The following is a 20,120-nucleotide window of genomic DNA, read 5'->3' as shown; positions in this document are numbered from 1 at the left end:
TCTATGCAAGCTAGCTAGATGCTAGTCAACAATGGTCAAACCATTAGTCATACCATAGCCAGATCTCACCTGTACACTAACCAGATACGCCCCACTCTACGCTGGCTCGGCCCGGCCTCCGCGCATGCCGTCGCGCGGCGCCACGCCCGCATTGGCCAGGTCGCTCCATGGCCAGCCGCCCGCCTGTTCCGCCTGCATCACGTCGTCCCGCCGCTGCGGGTCGCATCCTTTGCCCACGTACGCTCGCGCGCCGCCCGAATGGCCTTGCTGCATCGCCTCTGTTGCCCCGCGCCCCCGCTTGCGTTCACCCCACGCGCGCGTCGCCCAGTTCGTCACCGCACCTCCAGCAAGAACGCGTGTGCGGCCCTACCCGCGGCCGCCTGGCCGCACCCGCCTGCTCCGCGCCCGCCGGCTTCTGCCGCCCGCCCGGCTCCGCCTTCGCACCATGCCGCGTCCGGCTCGCCGCCGCTACCGGGTCCGGCTCCGCCAGGCCCAACGGCGGAGACAGCAGGGGACCAGCAAGGGCCAAGGCCCGGGCCAACATGCCAAAAAAAAATTTAGAGCAGCGATCTTTTGTTTCAGAAGTTGTGTGTTATGCTGTTCTGGGCCTTGTGGCCCTTCCTAACCGATGAGCAACAACAAAAGTGGCACAATGAATCCTGTACAAGGCTTGGCTTTTCTCTAGTGTTATTCTATCCCAATTCCCAAAAGCTAATCCCAAACACAAAGAGGCAAAGCCACCCTCGTCTCCCAGCCACACGTGATTCCTCTTCCCACCTTTCCCTTTCCTTGGACCCCCTTTGCTCTGCTCATCCATGGAGACAAACCACTAGCCCCCAAATCTCCTAAATCTTTCTAGTTGCTCTCTCCTGTAGCTGCTGCAGCGCCGCCGGTCGGCTGGACGACTCATCTTTCTTCAAGCCGCTGCAAGCACACAAGAAGAGGTACATATTCTTGATTTGAGATCCCTCTTTCTCTGTCTCTCACATCTGAAATTTGTTCTATAATTTTTGTTTGGCTTTTCAATTCTCTAAATTGGATAGTCTTATAGTGGTCTGTTTTTAATTTTTCTAGGGTAATCGGTTGTCTCCATGGCCAAAAATAAAAGAAAGCTTGCAACACTACATTCTTTTTTGAGAAGAAAAGAAGAACTGATGATGTTCCAGAATAGATTAATTTGGTTGATGCCCCTCCCTTGGTAGATGAAGAAGAGCAAGTAGATGAACAAGAACAAGTAGAAGAAACTCCAATATCAACAACACCACCTCAGGTTATGAGAGGGAGAGGCAATGATGATTCTACTATTTTGGTGGTCGAAAGAGAACCAGGTCTGCGGTGCCAAATTTCAGATTATCCTCCTAACGATCAAGAAAAAGCTCGAATGGCATATATAAAGCATGGGGCATATCATTTTAAAATGGATGAGTATCCTCCCGATGAGTCAGTGACCCATCCACGCAAGTTTCAGTATCATTGGTTTAAGAGCTTCCCTTGGTTAGAATATTCGTCGGATAAAGATGCAGTCTACTATTTTCCATGTTTTTTATTTTGTAAGAAGCCACTTGGAAAGAAAGGATCTGATGTGTTTACAGTGAAAGGATTCAAAAAATGGAAGAGAGTTAATGACGGAGAGAGATGTGCATTCTTAACTCACATGGGAAAGGACAGTAAATCTGCTCATAATTATGATGCAAAATGTTATGATAATCTGAAGAATAAGCCATGTCATATGGAACCATTAGTGGTGAAGCAAACAGATGGGGATATCAAAAGGAATAGGCTGCGGCTTAGAGTAACCGTTGATTCACTACGGTGGTTAGCATTCCAAGCTTGCCCCTTCTGAGGACATGATGAAAGTCTTGATTCGAAGAACCAAGGTAATTTCCTTGAAATGGTGAAATTGATAGCTTCTTATGATGAGGAAATTGGTGCTGTAGTGTTGGGTAATGCTCCAGGCAATGCTAAGTACACATCACCTACAATTCAAAAAGAACTTCTAGGTATCATTGCTTCTAAGGTGCAAAGTGAAATCCGTAAAAAAAAATAGGAGATGTTAAGTTCTGCTTGCTTGTTGATGAGTCAAGAGATGAATCCAAAAGAGAGCAAATGGCAGTAGTTATTCGTTTTGTTGATAAACCTGGTTTCACTCGTGAGCGTTTTCTTGATATTGTTCATGTTGCTGATACATCTTCGGCTACTCTAAAAGAAGAGATATCTTCTGTTTTGGTTCAACATCAGTTAGATGTGAACAATATTCGCGGCCAAGGATACGATGGTGCTAGTAACATGCGTGGAGAGTGGAATGGACTACAAGCAAAGTTCATGGAGGAGTGTCCTTATGCATATTATATCCATTGTTTTGCTCATCAGTTGCAGCTAGCTCTTGTTGCTGCATCAAAAGAAGTAGCCGATGTTCACAACTTTTTTGATCATCTTGCTCTTGTTATCAATACGGTTGTGTCTTCTAGTAAGAGACATGATGAGTTGCAAGCAAATCAAGTTGCTGAAATGGAGCATTTGATTGAGCTTGGTGAGCGTGAAACTGGAAGTGGGGCTAATCAAGTCGGAACTTTACAACGGCCTTGTGATACTAGGTGGAGTTCACACTATGCTTCTGTTTGCAGCCTTGTGAAATTGTACAAACCAACATTTTTGGTACTTAAAAGCATTGCAACTTCTAAAGGATCTGGTACTTCACCTTCCACACAAGCAAAGGCTTCTGGTGCTGTTAAGTTGATGATGTCTTTTGACTTCATATTTATTTTGCATGTCATGAAAGAACTTATGGGAATCACGGACATGCTATGCAAAAAGTTGCAACAAAAGTCTCAAGATATTGTGAATGCCATGGATGATGTTAAGACTACCAAAATGTTGATCCAGGAGCTAAGAGATAATGGTTGGAACAAGCTTAAAGCTGACGTGCTTTCATTCTGTGCCAAACACGGAGTTCAAACACCACATTTCAGTGAGTTATATGTGGGTTTCATTAATTCTCGTGCGGAGGATGAGACTACAGTTGAGCACCATTATTGCTGTGACATTTTCATGGTTGCTGTTGATTAGCAAGCACAAGAGCTGAATTGTAGATTCAATAAACAAGCAACAGAGCTTCTCATCCTCTGTACTTCCTTGGACCCAAAAGATTCATTCCGTTCATTTAACATAGATAATATATGTTCTCTGGCTTCAAAGTTCTATCCTGCTGATTTTAAAGAACAAGAAATGAATAATCTAAGATGTCAGTTACGACATTATGAGAATATTGTACCCACAAGCCCAAAGTTTCAGAATTTGACAACTATATCAGAACTTTGTCAATGACTTGCATCTAGTGGAAAATCAGATGAATATTACTTGATTGACAGGTATCTAATGTTCTCTGTTCCTGTATTGGTTGATTTATTCATTGCTAAAAATTCCAACTACTTCTTAATGTACAGACTCATTCGGCTTGTTCTTACTTTACCGGTTTCAATGGCAACGACTGAACGTGCATTTTCTGCCATGAAACTTGTGAAGACAAGGCTTCGGAATAAAATGGAAGATGGATTTCTAAGGGATTGCTTGCTAATTTATATTGAAAAGGAGATTGCTGTTGGAATATCAACAGATGCAATTATAGATGAGTTCGATGAACACCACGTCGAGTGCCATTTAGTTGAAGGCCTGGAGCAAGTTAGTTTCTCTATCTTCTATTATCTAGATTTTTCTTTTGTGTGATGTACAATTGAAAATTTGCATATCCTCTTGTATCAATGGTGAATGGTGGTGATCAATGAAAAATATTATGCTATTACATCTGCTTCACTGTCTTTTTGACCAAAAATTTGTACGGAAGTGTTGCTGCCTTCAGTCGGCCCGTGTTATACATTTTTCCTGGCTCCGCCACTGGCCAGGCCTCTGCTTCGACCGTGCCCGGCCCTCCTCATCATCGGCTGGCTCTGCGCCCGGCCATGCACTAGCGCTTGCCGGCTCTACCTCATCTCCGCCGGCATCATCCGGCTGCCCACGACGCCCAGCCTCTCTGCGCTCGGTCGGCTGCTCCGCCTCGTGTCCCGACGGCCGGGGCCCCGCCTTCGCCTCGTCTTGGCCTCCCCATCGTCCGGATGGTGCTTCGCGAGGCCCGTGCGCCAGCTCCGCCACCTCACCGCCTCAACCATCCGGGTCCTCCACCGACTGGTGGCGCCTGCAGGCCCTCCGCGTCTCGGCCGCCTGCTCACCCCGCCCGTCCATCCGCCTCACCGGCGTCGGCCTCCCGTGACGCCGACTTCATGCATCAGCTCTGCCCCGGCGCCTCCGTCCAGGCGCGCCTGGCCGCCTCCGGGGCCCCGCGGCCTCGCCCCGCACTCCCTGGCCGCTTCGGCCGGCTGCCACCTCGTGCTGGCTCCGCACGCCCCTACCGGCTCCCTCCCTCTGCGCCTCGGTCGGCTCCCGCCCCTTGCGCCCTCGGGCCGGCTGGAGAAGAGAAGAGAGAGAGTGAGAGGACGGCCAGGACAAGAAAGAAAAGGGCCGCCTGCCCAATCGTCGGCGGGAAGAAAAGTCAAGCACCGATTGACAAGAAAGGAAAAGAGGACTGGCTGACCAAGTGAACAGTTGGCTGCTCGTGTTTAAAAAAAGGGGGAGAGAGAGAGTCCGGCTGCTACAGCCGGCTAAAAAAGGAAATACCGTGTCCGGCTCGAGAGAAAAGAGTCGGTCTGGCCAAAAAAAGAGAGACTCCGCGTCTGGCTGCCGACAGCCGGCAGAAGATAAAAGAAAATGGCGCTGCCAGACGCCTCGACACCTGCCCGGTCGAGCCTGACCGGTCGGGACCCCTTCGAGTACCCAGATCTGGGGGGCTACACCCAGCAAGTGCGCTGATGCAACCCCGCGAATAAGAAGACTAAGTAGTTGCCGGGAGATCCAGCCCGACTGCTCAGCAGTTGGCCCAGATCTCGGGGGCTACACCCAGCGGGTGCGCTGACGCGCCCCCGCGAAGAAGAAGACAAAGTAGTTGCCGGGAGATCCGGCCCAACTGCTCAGCAGTCGGCCCAGATCTTGGGGGCTACACCCAGCGGGTGCGCTGACGCGCCCTCACAAAGAAGAAGACAAAGTAGTTGTCGGGAGATCCGGCCCGACTGCTCAGCAGTCGGCCCAGATCCCAGGGGCTACACCCAGCGGGTGCGCTGACGCGCCCCCGCGAAGAAGAAGACAAAGTAGTTACCGGGAGATCCGGCACGACTGCTCAGCAATCGGCCCAGATCTCGGGGCTACACCCAGAGGGTGCGCTGACGCGCCCCCACGAAGAAGAAGACAAAGTAGTTGCAGGGATATCCAGCCTGACTGCTTAGCAGTCGGCCCGGATCTTGGGGGCTGAACCCGGCGGGTGTGCTGACGCACCCCCGTGAAGAAGAAGACAGAGTAGTTGCCGGGAGATCCGGCCCGACTACTCAGCAGTCGGCCCGAATCTCGGGGGGCTACACCCAGTGGGTGCGCTGGCGCGCCCCCACGGAAGATCGCAAACAAGAGAAGAGTTTTGTCCAGCTGCTAGCAGCCGACAAAAGAGAAAAAGAAGAAAAAGGGCGCTGCAAGACGCCTCGCCGCCTGGCCGGTCGAGCCTGACCGGCCGGGACCCTCCTTCGAGCACCCGGGGGCTCGAAGGCTACACCCAGCAGGTGTGTCGGCGCACTCCGCGAGCGCCGAGCCGCACAGACTGTCTTCGGCAAACTCCGCCTCGGCTACACAAAAACCAATGTGAGCTCCTCACCCGCATATTTTTTGCACCACGCAAGCACAGATAACTCCGAGCGATGCTCGGGGGGCTATCTCCGCATTTCATTTCAGTCGCATCACTGTTCACCCCGGCGCCAACGAGAGTTGGCCCGGGGGCTGGCCGCTTGGCCTGAGACGTTAGTTCCCGCAGACGGCTTAGCAGCGTGTGCGGTACCAAAGGCCCGCTCTTAGTCACAGACCGCAGAGCGGCTGTCCGGCTAGCAAGAGTGAACGCTGGAGGCCACCCACACGAAAAACATCCGGGAAGAAAAACAGATCGGGCGATCCAGCCGTTTCCTTTACAAGTATCTACTCGGTTGAATCTGCTCCCAGACTCTGAGTACTGTACACTCCACTTCGCGGCCCACTCTCAGCCACAGACCGCATAGCGGCTGTCCGGCAAGTAAGAGCACAAGCCAAAAAGCAGAGGGAACACGAAAAAGATTAAGGGGGCTCGGACGAAACTGAGTCAGCACCCTTCGCATAAAACTTGCAATGCTAAAAGCAAACATTTGATATATCTACGTGGACTAACTTCGTCCTTTTCATGGGCATTTCCATGAACACTCGCCAAAAAACCTCCGCCCAACTTTGCCAAGTTGCCCAGAGGCTTGGGGGCTACTGTCGGAGTAATTGGACACGGATACCTCGAAGACGGCGAGACAATAAATCAAGACATCGGGGCTAGCAAAGCCCCTCGGTCCAAACTACCCGACCGACTGCTGGCTGCTGGCTGCTGGCTGCTGACTGCTCCACCAGGCCGGCCGCTGGATGCCGACTGCTGGCTGCTGACAGTTGGCTGCTGGCTGCTGACAGCCCGCCGCCCCTGCTGGCTGCCGACTGCTCCACCAGGCCGGCTGCTGGCTACCGACTGCCCGCCGCCCCTGCCGGCTGCTGACTGCCAACTGCTCCACCAGGCCGGCTGCTGGCTGCCGACTGCCCGGCCGCCCCTGCCGGCTGCTGGCTGCCAACTGCTCCACCAGGCCGGCTGCTAGTTGCCGACTGCTCCAACCAGCCGGCTGCCCAAAGTGAACTGCAGCCTGATGCGACCTCGACGTGACGGCCGTACCCGGCACTGTTCACGTGTCACCCCAGCCATCATGTACAGTGTCCCTTGTCCCTGGGCACTATTTATGAAGTGACCCAGGGGACAAGGATGACACCCCACCATGCCACTAGCTGGCTAGCTACCATGCCTACATGGCTTACATCCTAAGCTAGCTCCCACTATATATAGCTAGCCATCCATCCATCCACACACTCTCATGGGCACTCACACATGAGCACACAAGCACCACCACGACCACTCCATTCAGCCACTAGCTAGCCACTCTCTCACTTGTGCTCATATGCATATACGAGGCCAGATGCCTACGGCACTGACCTCGGATATAGCTCCAGGAGCACTCTGTACCAGATATACCACATATATACTTAGACATGCAGGAGTAGGGGTGTTATCTCTCCGGAGAGCCCCGAACCTGGGTAAACTAGCGCGTGCTACTCGCATACCCGTCCCTGGATATTCCGGCAGCAGTCTTGCCCACGCACTAAGCCACCTTGTGGTATATGTCGTCCTGCACCCCCCCCCCTGTGAGAATACCACGACAAATAGTTTGAGACAAGAATGCATAGATAGCTAGAGAAGGTGCTTAGCATTCTCGTACATCCACTTGGCCAGAAAAACCAAGACAATCAAAACAACAAATGGATGTCCTCGAATGAAGAAAATATGCAAATCAACATGCTCACACAATAAGATAGCAAATGAAATATGTGTCAAACATGCACAACAAATTTTAGCATCTATCAAGCAATTGGCGATGACTAGGTCATCTATATATGAGTATATTGACTTAGGAGTCAAATGACAACATTTGATCATAAGTCATACTCATCATTTAAGCACAAGTGGGGTTACCACTTTTACATAAAGCATTAATGTGTTCACACCATTAGATGCTTTAGCTCAATTTTTAGAGCAAAGATCCCCCCTAGATGTGATATCCCCCAAGGAGGGATTAACTAACCTTGGGTTTTTTCAATGATGACTTCATGTAGATAGTGAAGATGTGGATGCTCAATGTTGATGTAGTCCATCAAGAGTTCGGAGCAAGCCTTTGGAGTTTTGCACTTTCAATACCTACATGGGTTAGTCCCACAAGGAACATACAAGGATATCCATAGACATAGAGTGAATAGCACATATGATGATGTCCATGAATGCATTGAGTTACCTTGTCCCTTGTATTACCAACAAGAGGGTTTGTGATTCCATGAACTAGTGCAAGATGTGAAAGTTGGTTGCACAAGTACTTGCCTAAATGAATATGAGTGAAATATGTTGGCGGAGTCACCCTTAAGAACACTCTAGTTCTTGTTCTTTGGGACCCACATCAACTTGATTGGAATCCTTGGAGTTGTAGTTGAACTTGATGAAGTGGAGCTTGATGAAGTCTTGGGAACCCACTTGACCATGGCTTTAGGTGCTTCTTCAAATGAGTCAATCTCTTCTTGAAGTTTGTCCTTGCCTTTTAGCGTGCGGTCTTGTGGCAGAAGATCATCTTGATCTTGTGTTCCCTCAAAATAAGTGGGGTCATACTTCTCTTGTTGAGGAACAAACTTCGTCTTGGGGTATTAATCTTCTTCCCATTCAACTCCATTGGCATTGAACTTTCGTTCAAAACCAACACCTTGATTCTTTGAGTTGCTTACTCCCGGCAAGACTCTTGTAAGCACCTTTATCTATAATTCCCTTCAATAAGCCATTTTCTTGCTCAAGTATAACTTGTCTAAGAGAATCATTGGTGGAATCAAGAGAATTACTAGAAGCAACAATATTGGATTTAACATGGTTATTGTTTCTAGAAGAAGAATCTTTCTTGCTCTTGTTACTAGGTTTAACTTGTGGCATGTAAGTAGACAATAGGAGATGTTTGGCAATGTAATAAGAACTCTTCTTTTGAAAATTGTCATTGATTTCTTTTAGAAACTCAAGCTCTTGCTCTAAATTTAGTTTCTCGAAGCGTAGCTTCTCATGAGTTCTTAGGAGCTCTCTATGATCCTCTCGAGTTGTTTCATGGGCTAACTTAAGAGTGTTTAGTTATTTAGTTAAGCGCTCAATCTCCTTAAGCATTTTCATTCGTTTCATCTTGACTATTATGATTACTAGCAAGTTCATTATAGCTCACATCACTAGTTTTATCAACAACCAAATCATCATCACCTAGAAAATCATCTTCATCACAATTGAAATCAAGATACTTGGGATGTGATACCATGGGGCCTTTAGCCATGAAGCATCTTCCAATTCCTTCATTTGGTGAATCAAATATGTTGTGGGAGTTGGATGATAGTAGTGCAAGACCGGCAACACCTTCATCTTGAGTATAGTCGGAGTCGGAATGATAGCTTCTCTCGGAGTGAGTGTTAGAGTCAGAGCCGGAACCCATTCACCAACATGATCTTGATGTCTTCATCTTGTGTAGCTCTTTGATAACTTGCACTTCCTTTTCGAATCCTTGCTTCTTCAAGAGGGTCTTCGTTCATAACGATCATCTATACTACTTCTCTTTGTATGAGGTGATTAATCTATTCTACTTCTCCTTTTTGGTGAGTCTTCTCTTTTCTTGTAGGGAGCCGTACACTCATTGGAGTAGTATCCGGATCTTCCACAATTGTAGCAATTACGATCACTACTAGAAGATCTTTTCTCATTGTAGGACCTTGACTTGGAGCTTCTATCTTTGCTTCTACTCTTGTAAAATTTGTTGAAGTTTTTCACCATTAGACTCAATTCCTCATTGGAGACTAGCTTGTCACTTGATATTGTAGGAGCATCACTTGAAGCTTTGAATGCACCACTTGACTTGTTGTGGAGCTCTTCCTTATCCTTGACTGACATCTCATGAGAAAGCATTCTATCAATGACTTCCGCAGGCTTGAGATCTTTGTAATTGGGCATCATTTGGATAAATGTGCACACTTTATCATATTTTCCATCCAAGGCTCTAAGGATCTTCTTGATGATGAACTTGTCGGTCATTTCTTCACTTCCTAAGCCAACAATCTCATTTGTGAAGAGAGCAAGCCTAGAGTACATTTCAGCGACTCCTTCACCATCCTTCATCTTGAACTTGTCAAGTTGACTTTGAAGAACATACAACTTGGATTCCTTGAAGGAGTTGGTACCTTCGTGCATATCAACCAAAGTATCCCAAATTTCCTTTGCATTCTCAAGGCGGCTGATTTTCTTGAATTCCTCGGGGCACAATCCATTGAAGAGAATATCACAAGCTTGAGCATTGTATTGCAACATCTTCAATTCTTCCGCGGTCGCTTCACAATCCAGTTCTCTACCATCCTCAAAGAATTCACCTTGCAAGCCAATGCAAACAACAACCCAAACAGCGGGGTTATGACCAAGAATATGTATTTTCAACTTATGCTTCCAACTAGCAAAATTTATACCATCAAAATATGGACCTCTACGGTGATAGTTACCCTCACTAGACTCCATACTCTCCTAGGTTGTGAAACCAAGGCTATGGTCACCAAAGCAATGGAAATCAAGGCCTATGGAGACCAAAGCTCTGATAGCACTTGTAGGATCAAAAGTGTGTCTAGAGGGGGTGATTAGACTACTTAACGAGATAAAACCTAACCTTTTCCCAATTTTAGTTGTAGGCAGATTTTAGCAATTATGACAAGTCAAGAAACACCCTACACATGCAAGTCTAAGAGTGTAGCAGCGGAAAGTAAGGCATTGCACATGTAAGTAAAGGGGAGGGTTTGGGGAAGGTGGACGCAATGTGGACACGATAATTTTTGGCATGGTTTCGATAGGTGGTGCTTTCGTAAATCTACGTTGATGGAGACTTCAACCCATGAAGGGTAATGATTGCGCGAGTCCAAGGAGGGCTCCACCCACGAAGGGGCCACGAAGAAGCAACCTTGTCTATCCCACCATGGCCATCGTCCACGAAGGACTTGCCTCACTCGAGTAGATCTTCACGAAGTAGGCAATCTCCTTACCCTTACAAACTTCTTGGTTCAACTCCACATCATGTCGGAGGCTCCCAAGCGACACCTAACCAATCTAGGAGACGCCACTCTCCAAAAGGTAATAGACAGTGTGTTGATGTTGAACTCCTTGCTCTTGTGCTTCAAATGATAGTCTCCCCAACACTCAACTCTCTCTCACATATTTGGCTATCGTGGAAGAAGGATTTGAGTGGAAAGAAACTTGAGGAAGGCTAGAAATCAAGGTTCAAATGGTAGGAATGGAATATCTTGATCTCAACACATGAGTAGGTGCTTCTCTCTCATAAAATGAATGGTGGAAGTGTATGCACGTTCTGATGGCTCTCTTACTAAGTAAGAGGTGGTAGAGGGGTATATATAGCCTCCACACGAAATCCAACCATCACACACTTTTGACCCAACTCGGTGGCACCGATCAGGAATCTCGGTGGCACCGATCAGAAATCTCGGTGGCACCGACCTGTGTAAAAATATGAACGTTAGGAATCTCGGTGCGACCAACTGGAACAGCTCGGAGGGACCAATGTGCAATGGCTAGGGCAAACCTCGTCTTGGTGGCACCGAATGAATCAACTCGGTAGGACCGAAGTGAAGCAATAAGGCAACGGAAGTTGGCAAGCCATCTCGGTGGTACCAATTGCAAAACTCGGTGGGACCGAAATAATTGCAACTAGTAATAGAGCGTTGGCAAGGCCATCTCGGTGGGACCGAGATCCATATCAGTGGATCTGATTTTTAGGATTTGGTAGTGGCTAAGTCCAGATGAACTCGATGGCTCCAGATAGGAAATTTCAGTGCAACCGAGTTGGAATGTAGGGTTTGGACATATTTGGATGGAGAAAGTGGTTGAGGGTTTTGGAGCAATATCACTAAGCACTTGAGCAAAAAGATCATTAAGCAACACCTCATCCCCTTTTAATAGTATTGGATTTCCTATGGACTCAATGTGATCTTGGATCACTTAACCAAAAATGTAGAGTCTTGAGCTTTTGCCAATCCATGTCCTTAGCATTTTGAGGGGTCCACAATCACTAGTCCTTGCCATGTGAATCATTTAACATCCTGAAATCTTTAACTTGAATGGACATTAGTTCAATGGGATATATGTCATTATGAATTACCAAAACCACCCGAGGGATTAGTTGCACTTTCAATCTCTATCATTATTTTCAGGAAAGGAATCCTTTGAAGATATTTTCCATGGAGCTTGCCTCCCCTTGCGGTTCCGCCTCGGCCTCGCACACGTCCTTTGTGTGATGCAGCCCTGCCATCTGTCGGTGCCTCATAGGTCATGGGTCTAATTTGTGCTACCATCCATCTTTGCCACTTTTTGTCTTCCTCCTTCCACACCTCATCACCGCATTCCTCGTGGTTGTGCCCATCAAATTGCACACTTGTCAATAGAATGGGATTTTCTCATACTTCACAAGCAACATGTGCCTACCCACTCCTTCAATTGACAACACACGTGAATTGGTCAACAACTTCGTAGTTAGAACACGAGGACAAACCCTCACATAATCTCCCCATAGTATAGTGTTGACGGAGTTGTACCTCTATTACCTTCCCAATCATGCACGCCAGCTAATCAACCACCAAATCATGGCGACAGAGATTAGGTACCTTATGAATATGCCCAACACATATTGTCCATCCAGCATGATCGTCTCGGGATCAGCCTTTAATTCCATCGCAGTCCTCAATGGTCATATCGAATACCAAAAGATCCAAGGTCCCATGTGTATGACCTTCCTCTAGTCGCTTAAACAAACATCTAGAAATGAACAAGTTTTGTCCCGCCTCACAAAACTTTGGCGTCTGGGCCAAACCCCACACAAACTTCATTGTATCAGAAACATCGACAAACTGGAACCTATGTTCTTGTTGACCCTCGTGATTACCATACATGTAGCCTTGGCCTTAAATTCCTTTGCCTCCTCCTTTCCGACCATGTTACTTCTTGAGCTTGCGTTGATTTTTTTCCTTGAAGAGGAAAGGGTGATGCAACAAAGTAGGAGTCACAAGCAAGTCTTTCCGACCGTATTTCTCTCAGTTAAGAACCAAGGTATCAATCCAGTAGGAGTCACAAGCAAGTCTCCAATCTATGCACCTGCACAAACTAACAAACACATGCACACAACGCGAACAAGGGGTTGTCAATCCCTTCACGGTCATGAACAAGAGTGAGATCTAATAGAGATAGGTATAAAAGATAAATAAAAGAGCAAACTAAAGTAAATATAAATAAATTACATCAAAGTATTTTTGGATTTTTTGCTTTATAGATCTGAAAATAAATGATGGAAAATACACCCGGAGCCATAGGTTTCACTAGAGGCTTCTCTCTTGAAAGAAAACATACGGTGGGTAAACAAATTACTGTCGAGCAATTGGTAGAAAAGTGCATAGTTATGCCGATATCTAAGGCAATGATCATGAATATAGGCATCACGTCCGTGACAAGTAGACCAAAATGATTCTGCATCTACTACTATTACTCCACACATCGACCGCTATCCAGAATGCATCTAGAGTATTAAGTTCATAAGAACGGAGTAACGCTTTAAGTAAGATGATATGATGTAGAGGGATCAACTCAAGAAATATGATATAAACCCCATCTTTTTATCCTTGATGGCAACAATACAATATGTGCCTCGCTACCCCTTCTGTCACTGGGTGAGGACACCGCAAGATTGATCCCAAAACAAAGCACCTCTCCCATTGCAAGAAAAATCAATCTAGTTGGCCAAACCAAACCGATAGTTCAAAGAGAAATACAAATATATCTTAATCATGCATAAAAGAGTTCAGAGAAGACTCAAATAATATTCATAGATAAACTGGTCATAAATCCACAATTCACCCGATCTCGACAAACACACTGCAAAAGAATATTACATCGGATAGAACTCCAAGAACATCGAGGAGAACATTGTATTGAAGATCATAGAGAGAAAAGAAGTCATCTAGCTACTAGCTATGGACCCGTAGGTCTGTGGTAAACTACTCACGCTTCATCGGAACGGCAGCAAGGTTGATGTAAAGGCCCTTCGTGATCGAATCTGTAACGCCCCGGAAACAACTTTCCATATTTGTACTCCTACTCTTGCCTTTTCTGAAGATGCGATACGATATTTCTTTTGTGGTTGAGTTTTGTCTTCGTTTTGCATTTTGTTCATGTCATGCATTTCATATCATGTCATCATGTGCACAGCTTTTGCATTCGTGTTCGTCTCATGCATCCGAGCATTTTCCCCGTTGTCCGTTTTGCAATCCGACACTCCTACGTGCACAGGCGTCCCCTTTTGCCTCTTTTCGTGAGCGGGTGTTAAACGCTCTCAGAATGGACCGAGATTTGCCAAGTGGCCTTGGTACACCACCGATAGACCGCCTGTCAAATTTCGTCCCATTTGGAGTCCGTTTGATACTCCAACGGTTAACCGGGGAACCGTAAAGGCCTCGTGTGTGTTGCGGCCCAACACCCCTCCAAAACGTCCCAATAACCCTTCCAAACCACTCCCATGTCCTCCGTCGTCGGATCACAATCGCATGGTCGAAAACTACACCTCATTTGGACACTCCTACCTCCTCCAACCTATAAATAAGTGCACCCCGTCCAAATTCGCGGTCTAACCCTAGTCTTCTTCCTCCTCGCGCCACCGGACATGTCCACCCGCACTGGACATGTCCGCCGGACACGTCGCCTGACCAATGGGGTCGCGCCACATCACCTCCGCCGCCTCCCTCCTCCACTCCACGGGTGCCACGTCACCGACCCCGCCGTCGGTCAATGCCCACCACCGCGCGGGCCCGCCATGCCCAGATTCGACCCGTGCCGGTCCGAACCGGGCCCGACGGAGCCCCGCGTCACCGCCGCCCGGTCGCCGCTTCGCCCGCCTGCGTGCTGCCGCTCCTCCGTCGTCGGCCACCGCCGCCTCCCGCGACCTCGCCGGATCTGCGAGCCGCGTCGCCCAACCTCCGCTTGCTCCGGCCGCCGCCTCCACCACAGCTCCGCCCGGCCGCCACCCGCACCACAGCGCTCCTTCGCCGCCGCCGTCTCCTCCTCGCCGCGCCGCTCTCCGCCGGCCACCTCCTCCGCGCCTCGTCGGAGCCGAGGTTGCCGGAGCCGGATCCACAGCAGGGTGGATCAGATCCACCAATGCGACAAACCAAACAGTCGGATCCGTCCTGCACCGCGCCGTCCCGCTCCGCCCGATCCCGCATCGACTTTTTCCGGAGGTTGATTTTTCTCTAAGTCATTTTCCCCTCATATTGTATGCCCCTGTTCATTGCATCATAACTTCATGACCGTAGCTCCGTTTCATGCGCATGATATATCAAAATGTTCATTGAGATATTCTATTCATTTCATTACATTGTGCCATGCTTGTTTGAGTCCATCTTGATGCCCAAATCATCGATGCAAGAGTGCTATAAAATGTTTACTGCTGCTACTTATCAGTTTAGGGTGATTTGTCATTTTTGCCACATTTGATGTGTGCTTCATATGGGCATGAGCTCTACATGTGTTTTGAACTATGTCATGTCATATTTACAAGGGTGCTTGCCATGTATTTTTGTGATCAATGTGGTGACTAGAACAAGCATGCAAAGTAGCCTTCGTGATATTGCTGATTTCAGGGACTTCGGATTTTGCTAAGTCCTTGTTCTGCTGTTATTTTTATGCCATGTAAACATGATGCTACAGTGATATCCATGCTTGTTTTCAGTTGCTTCAGTAAGGATGTTTTGGAAATATGGTTATGCTATACCCATCCATGGCCCTGTTTGCAATTATGGAGTGCCCTAGTATGTCTTAATCTTGCTCTACTTTTGCTATAAAATGTTCCTGGCAGATTGTTTACATGTTGATCAATTTTGCCATGGTTGTTTCTAGTGATCCATGCATGCTATGAACTTGCTCTTGCCATGTTTAGCTTCATGAACATGTATTCTTGCTGGTAGTATGCTTATCTTGTCACGCAAGACTTTGTGATGAGTGATTTGAGCTCGCAAAGATGCCTTCATTTTTCTGTTTATGCCATGCTCTATTTTCTGCTAAGTCTGAAACTGTTAATAAAACTTGCTATGTTTACATGGTGCCATCATATCTTCTGTGCCTTGTTGGCTCATGATCAGTAAGGGTCTTTTGTTCTATGCATTTAGTATATTCATGACATGCCTTTTTCTGCTATGATAAGTTCCTTTAGCATGTTGTTTGATTGCTCTAAACATGGCCTCCTGATGTTATTTCTGGTATGTTAGTATTTTCACTAAGTCTGTGAAGCTGATATCTTTTGCACTTTTTCCATGCTTGTTTGAACCTGCTCTTGTGTGATTTAGCCGTAGCTCAGTGTTCATGTTTTGTCAAGCATCTTGAGTAGATCACTTCCATGTACTTTGTTGCTATGTTGGGGTGCAGTAGCTTAGTTTCTTGTTGCATTCTAGATGGCATCGTGCTGTTAATCGCAGAATTGTGCCATTCTTGTTTTGCTTGCCATTTGCAAATCGTGCCTCCGTTTCCGGTGATCTTTATATCGATTTCGACCGAAATCATCTCATCTTTCCAGTGGCACACTTGGTTTGCCAAGTTGATGCCTTGTTCACCATTTTCCTTCCGGAGCACGCATATGCATTGCATATCACATCTCGCATGTCATGCCATGTTTTGCATCATGTTGCTTGTGCATTGCACCGTGATTGATTGTTGGTCCTTTTCTTGTGTTCTTGCCTTTTGGTAGAGCCGGGAGACGAGTACGTGATCGAGGAACCTGTTGAGTACGCTAACGAGGAGCAAGCTTTCGTCAACTCTAAGAACATTGCAGGCAAGATAACCATACCCTCGAAATCACTTCTATCTTTGCTTGCTAGTTATTCGCTCTATTGCTATGCCGTGATACCTACCACTTGCTATATCATGCCTCCCATATTGCCATGTCAAGCCTCTAACCCACCTTTCCTAGCAAACCGTTGTTTGGCTATGTTATCGCTTTGCTCAGCCCCTCTTATAGCGTTGATAGTTGCAGGTGAAGATGGAGTTTGTTCCATGTTGGAACATGGATATTGTTGGGATATCATTATTATCTCTTATTTACTTAAATGCATCTATATATTTGGTAAAGGGTGGAAGGCTCGGCCTTATGCCTGGTGTTTTTTTCCACTCTTGTCGCCCTAGTTTCCGCCATACCGGTGTTATGTTCCTTGACTTTGCGTTCCTTACGTGGTTGGGTGTTATGGGAACCCCTTGACAATTCACTTTGAATATAACTCCTCCAGCGAGGCCCAACCTTGGTTTTACCATTTGCCTACCTACCACCATATACCTTCCCTTGGGTTCTGAGTGTTGGTCCGAAATGGGCAGCCTGCGGGGCCACCTCGGGGCAACTCGAGGGTTGGTTTTACTCGTAGCTTGACATGTCCGGTGTGTCCTGAGAAAGAGATACGTGCGACTCCTATAGGGATTTGTCGGCACATCGGGCGGCTTTGCTGGTCTTGTTTTACCATTGTCGAAATGTCTTGTAACCGGGATTCCGAGTCTGATCGGGTCTTCCTGGGAGAAGGAATATCCTTCGTTGACCGTGAGAGCTTGTGATGGGCTAAGTTGGGACACCCCTGCAGGGTTTTGAACTTTCGAAAGCCGTGCCCGCGGTTATGGGCAGATGGGAATTTGTTAATGTCCGGTTGTAGAGAACTTGACACTTAACTTAATTAAAATGAATCAACCGCGTGTGTAGCTGTGATGGTCTCTTTTCGGTGGAGTCCAGGAAGTGAACACGGTCTTGTGTTATGCTTGAACGTAGGTAGTTTCAGGATCACTTCTTGATCATTTATAGCTTCTCGGCCATGCTTTGCTTCTCTTCTCGCTCTCTTTTGCGTATGTTAGCCACCATATATGCTTAGTGCTTTGCCGCAGCTTCACCTCACTACCCTTTCCTACCTATAAGCTTAAATAGTCTTGATCTCGCGGGTGTGAGATTGTTGAGTCCTCGTGACTCACGGATACTTCCAAACAGTTGCAGGTGCCGATGATACCAGTGCAGGTGGCACAACCGAACGCAAGTGGGAGCTCGACGAAGATCTTGTTCGTTGTGTTGTTTCGCTTCCCGTTGATCAGTAGTGGAGCCTAGTTGGGACGATCGGGGATCTAGCATTTGGGGTTGTCTTCCTTTATTTTGGTTCCGTAGTCGGACCTTGATTGTACTCTGGATGATGTATGTTTAACTTGTATTTGTGTGAAGTGGCAATTGTAAGCCAACTCTTTATCCCTTTCTATTTAGTACATGGGATGTGTAAAGATTACCCCTCTTGTGACATGCCTACCATGCGGCTATGCCTCTAAGTCGTGCCCCGACACATGGGAGATATAGCCGCATCGTGGGTGTTACAGAATCCCCCTCCGGCAGGGTGCCGGAAAAGGCCCCAAGATGGGATCTCACGGGAACAGAGGCTTGCGGTGGTTGAAAACTATTTTCATGGATGCTTCTGATGTTGGGGGAATATTTGGGAATTTACAGGGCAAAGATTAGGGTTGGGGGACTCCCGAGGGGTCCACAAGCCAAGGGCGCGCCCTGAGCGCTTGTGGACTCCTCGTGAGTCTTCTGACCCCTCCCCAAGTCTTCCGGGTGTCTTCTGGTCCAAGAAAAATCATCGCGAAATTTTTATTCCGTTTGGACTCCGTTTGATATTCCTTTTCTGTAAAACTCAAAAACAAGGAAAAAAAACTAGCACTGGGGTCTAGGTTAATAGGTTAGTCCCAAAAATAACATAAAATAACATATTAATGCACACAAAACATCCAAATAATATAATAGCAATGGAACAATCAAAAATTATAGATACGTTGGAGACGTATCAGACCACCACATCATTGAGTTCACCATCAAGTTGTTCTATGTTTTTCAGCATCTCCTCCACATCAATCGCATACCTCTTCCCTACCACCGATGGAGAACTAGTCTTTGCTGGCATCGCCAGGTTTGCCCACCAGACTGTCGTCTGCAGACATTGGCACAAAAAACACCGTCCCTGCATGTGAGAGGGGGCGATTTGGTAAAGATCAGTGTACCAATCTCGTTCCATCGGTGCAAATCGCCAACCAGTGGTGTTTCTATGTGTTGGCTATGAGGTCCGTTGATCCCACAACTTTTGAGGAAAATAGCCTAAAACATTGTGCATCTACTGTACACTGTGAAGAAAAAATATCAAAAAAATAGCAATGACCCAACAGATTCTCGAGGTTGACTTCGCCACTGTCGCCAACGAGGGAAAAGAAACCCTAAATGAGGAGGTATGTGGCTCCTAGGCTATTAGATCTGCTATGCAATCCATTTGCAGAATCATCTGTTAAAAGTCCTTTTTCAGGGGAATATATGCTCAAAGTTCTAGAAGGATAGTTTTCAAGGGGAAAAGTGAAGCCCAAAAATTGAAGCCATGTAGGCAATTGGGCTTGTTTTTGAAAAAAAAAGAGGTACTAATGAGAGCAACTAATTGAGCAGCGCTCCTTCGGGAGCCTCCCCAAGAGTCATTTGGGATGGACTGAGAGCGCGCCACTTGTTGCGCTTTGGGCGCTCCCTCTGAATTTTGTTTTTATTTTTCCACGCGTGTTTTTGGTTTTTTAGATGGTTTTTTTGATTTCCCACCTATCTTTCTTAGCTTTTCGATAAAAATCGAAAAAAATATTTTGCGTGAAATAACGTGTTTTTTTCTTTTGCTTTCGCAAGGGGCGCGGCCGTGCCTCCCGAAAACAAAAAAAACATTTTTTTTCCTTTTGCTTCAGTGAGAGGCATGTTCGTGCCTCTCGGAAACGGAAAAAGCAAAAAAAAAATTTCTTTCATGAGAGGCATGATTTTGCTTCCGTGAGAGGCAAGGATTTTTTTTTCTGTGTGAGGCACGGCCGTGCCTCTTGAACACGAAAAAAATGCATTTTCTTTTTCTTTTCCATTCCGCGAGAGGCACGGCCGTGCCTCTCAGAAACGGAAAAAAAATGTTTTTTTCCTTTTCGCGAGAGGCACGATTTTGCTTCCGCGAGAGACACAATTTGCTTCGGCGAGAGGCACGATCGTGCCACTCGGAAACAGCTTTCGAAAAGGAAAAAACATGCTCCTGGTGTGGTTCTTTTGTGAAAAAAAAGTTTGTTAAAAATCTATGGGTCTAATTTTGAAGATCTCAACACAAGGAATTCAACATTGAAAATGAAATTTGAATGCACGATTTAAAAGATAAAACGTTTTGAATAAATAGATTAAAAAAAACTCTTACGTTACGACAAAGTGGCGCACATAAGATGGGAGTGATTACAAAGAGTGCTTCTTAATTAGTATTTC

Source organism: Triticum urartu, chromosome 2 (assembly GCF_003073215.2).
Source record: "Triticum urartu cultivar G1812 chromosome 2, Tu2.1, whole genome shotgun sequence".
Classification (NCBI taxonomy): domain Eukaryota; kingdom Viridiplantae; phylum Streptophyta; class Magnoliopsida; order Poales; family Poaceae; genus Triticum; species Triticum urartu.
The sequence above is the reverse complement of the archived record's forward strand: the minus strand, read 5'-3'. Positions refer to the sequence as shown.